We start from the raw sequence: 4275 nt of genomic DNA on the forward strand, positions 1-4275 counted from the left end.
TGCTCAGTGTATCGGCTATTGAAAGAATTTGAAAGTAATATAACTCAGCTCCTTTTGCTATTTACAGCTCCTATAAATGCAGTTGTTACCGTTTTAATGAAATATTTACTGGATATTTAATTATATTTAATTTTTATGTGCTAGATGTAACAACTGACTAGATAAAGATTCAAAAAGCAGGTCAGGAAATGTTTGATTTCCATGCAATAACCATGTGTTACTGAGTGTCTCTGTAAACAAGGCCTTATCCTTGGTGGAGATCATGTAGAACCATTTTAATCTGTTGCTTTGTGCTCATACATTTATCTCTTGTGTTGGACATGCTGTCTGTGCGATCACTGAAACAGGGGCAAATTCATTAGAGAGCATATAATGTAATGCATGCTGGGAAATAGAAAAAAGAGAGTCCTTGATGGCCAGGATAAATGTCTGTACAGTGTGTGTGTGTGTGTGTGTATGAGTTGATGGGGAGAGGGTTAAGGCTAATTGGCTTGGTTTGCCCTGAAGATTTACAAGATACAAGAGTCACAGGTGAAAAGTTTTTATTTATTTATTTTATTGAAATCTACTTTTCTGCAACTTGGACTAAATTTACAGGCTTTCAACAGTGTTTCGAATGCTACACACATCTTGGGGGCTATATAGTTAGTGTGTACTTGGCTTTTATTGTCCATCGCTTGAAATAGATGTGACTGTAATTGTTCTCTCAGGAGCATGCCTAATTATACACACCTGCATATACAGAGAGCTGACACAGCACTGAATAAAAATGACAGAATGGGGCTTAGCATCAGATATATACAGAAATGTACAAGCTCACAGGGAATCCCTAATTAGTGTCTTCTCAGGGCACCATCCTTTTCTCTTGCACTTTCCCTTTTCTCTCTTCAGCAACCTTGTATACAATGTGTTTTCCTTCCATTCTGATAAAATTTTATCAGTATGACTCATGACAACCTGTTCCTCTGTCATGAGGAATTACTCAAAATTAAAGTTGAACAAAAAAAAGTTGGGGGAAAAAAATGACTTAACCACTTGAGCTGCCACTGCCCCAACATGTAGTTTGTTGCAAAAATCGATGAAAAATTGAAACAGAAAATGTAAAACGTCCACTCATTCATTTTCAATTTCTTTGCCTTGATCAATCATTGGGTAGATTCCAGGTTGTATGCTATCAACACAGGGTGTGAGGTGGGAAGATTGGACATTAATTCATTGCAGGGCATCTGAAACAACAACTATAAACAATAATAAAGGCCACCATAAGTATTTTGACCTTGTTCCATCTTTGTTTCTTGGCTGTATCAGTGGTGAATTACACTTTTACACTTTCATTACTGTGTAGGCAATGACGAGTATAAAGTGAATTTACTCTTATTATGCATTTGTGGAGCTTTTTTTGGTCAAAATGGGTGCTGTGGTTTTGCATAATTTGGAGTCTGTGCAGTAGAGATCCAGGAACCAAGTCAAGTCAACAATTATCATTTCAACCATATATAGCTGATGCGTTAGACAGAGAAATGAAACAATGTTTCGCAAGGACCAAAGTGCTACATAGAGTTACATTAAACATCATGCAACCTAGTGCAAACAGTCCAAGACAAAAGACAGTGCAGACAATAAAAAACACTACAGGACATATACACAAAATAGACAAAAATAGCACAGACCAGTACTTTTTTTACACATTCTGTATAATATATTATACAGTGTATAATACAATGTAGAAAAATAAAAGAACTGTAAGCAAAGAGGGTACTTGGTAACATGTACACTTCTGTAACAGCAGCAGTTGGTGGCATTTTGAAATGTATGTATGCAAAACAGCAACAGCAGCAATTGAGTAAATGAGGAAAAACAACATGTAAACAATTATAATACTAATACTAATAATACTAATAATATTGGTGCTACAGACATGGATGAATATTGAGTTGAATTGAGGGTTTGAGTATATGTTTGAGGTCAAGTTTGCAACAGTTCAGTTCATGTAGTTGAGCGAATGAGTGAATGTGTGTGTGTGTGTGTGTGTGTGAGCTTAGTACAGTTCAGTTCTGGGTGTTGAGGAGCCTAATGGATTAAAAGAAGAACCTGTTACACAGTCTGGCTGAATGCTTAGGCACCTTTTTCCAGATGGCAGGAGGGTGAAGAGTGTGTGTAAGGGTTGTAGGGGTGTGAGGGGTCATCCACAATGCTGATGGCTTTGTGGATGCAGTGTGTGGTGTAAATGTCCGTGATAGATGAGATTCCTAAACTAGGCAATGATGCAGCTGCTTAGGATGCTCTCAATGGTCCCACTGTCAAACATAGTCTGGATGGGTGAAGGGAGATGGGCTTTCCTCAGATTTGTAGGAAGTTCAGCTGCAGGGGTGGTAGCTGGGTCTCGATGTGCCTCATGACGAGCCTCTTGAAGCACTTCATCATGATGGGTGCAAGTGCAATAGGACGATAGTTGTTGAGACAGGACACTGTAGACTTCTTCGGCACGGTAGTTGTTTTGAGGCATGTAAGAACAACAATGCTGCTCAGGGAAATGTTGAAGGCTCGACCCTCTTGCCCACATACTGATGGAATTTAGGAAGCACTGATTTGATAATTTGCATAGAAATAAACAGTCCGTCACGGTGAGCATTCTGCAGATCGCTAAAAACCCCATAGACCTTCCCAGAGTTCCTCCTTAGCATTTAGCACTGGGGAAAATGTACACTCTGACAATCGAAACAGTGGTGAATTCCTGAGGGAAATAAAATGATGAGCAATGAGCAGTAACTAAAACTAAGCACAGCATTCTTGCACCATTCTCTGTTGATGTAAACATAAATGCCACCACCGTGAGCCTTATGACACAGAGATGCATTTCTGTCGGCATGAAATGAGGTGAGCCCATCTAGCTGAATGGCAGCATGTATTTTGAAAAGTCAGACAAAATACGTGAATATCACCATTTTGGATCCAGAGTGGCCACTTCATGCTATTGCTGCACCGCCATTTTGGAACAAAGAGCAATATATACTGATTGTACCATTAGCAGGAAAAGATTTTAGGGATTTTGGTCGTGACTGACTCAGTGATTTGCTAACTATCTGACATTATCCATAATTATAATAAAAGTAATGTAAAAATAACTGGCTACTATAAGGTACCAACTTAACCCTTTGTACCAGTACACTGGTGTTCCATTCCATCATCAGAAAGAAACAGACTTATTGGACATTTTCAATTAGTATAAAAAAGAAGAATTATTTTACTACCAAATGTCTGATACAAAATTAGTCAGAACATTGTTGGCTTTCAGTTTGAAATTTTTGATATAACAAGGAAATTAGCACCACCAAAACAGGTACAAATTTTCGTCTTTGGTAAAAAAAAAGAGTTAAAATGTACTTGTAAACAGCATAAAATTTGTACTCAGCACAACTTGCTTTCTGAGGAAAATAAAAAACAGTCCATGTCATTCTCCGCTCATTCCATCTAGTAGAGAAAGGACTCATTCTGTCTACTGTTCTTTTAAAATTGTAACTGTTAAGATATTTTAAGTGTTTTCAGAAGGCTATACAGTAAATCCATGTTTGTGTTTGTTCAAATTGGTTTGAAAAATCTACACCAGGTTATGTATGTAACCCGGTTTCCTCAGAAGGAAACGAGATGCTGTACCATGGGTGATGCTTTGTGAACACTCCTCACGGAATCTGAGAACACTAATCAAGCCAATCTATTGGCTAAGGAGGTCATGTGATGAAGCAGAGTGCACGACCCTAAAAGGGCATCTACATCAACTTACTCTAGCTTCTACTTGTCTGAAGGAAGTGTGAGTGGACATCTAAGTGTGGCCAGCAACACTGTGTCTCATTTCCTTCTCAGGGAACAGGGTTGCATATGTCACCTGGTGCAATTCCTTTTCCCTCCTCAGAGGCTGACTCCATTGGCTCAAAGGGAGCTTAGAGCAGCATCTCCAGAACCACTGAGAGGTCCCAGGAGGGGAGACGTGGACTGCAGGAACGCCTCATCTGCTCTGCACTGCGCAGAAAGCGAGAGACCAGAGAACAGGCATGTGACTCACAGCAATGGCTGTCACATATATCTCAATATAGAGAGTGTCGGAACTCAGAGCCCCCTCTGAGTGGACATATCACAGGGTGGAATTTTAGATTGTGTCTATTTCTATTATTTCAATAATCTTACCCAATGAACTCAATAAACTACCAAATACTTGTGGATATAATGGAGATCTCAGTCAGCAGATGAGAAGAAGCAGGTTTCTTTATTCAGAAATGC

Source organism: Hemibagrus wyckioides, linkage group LG04 (assembly GCF_019097595.1).
Source record: "Hemibagrus wyckioides isolate EC202008001 linkage group LG04, SWU_Hwy_1.0, whole genome shotgun sequence".
NCBI lineage: Eukaryota > Metazoa > Chordata > Actinopteri > Siluriformes > Bagridae > Hemibagrus > Hemibagrus wyckioides.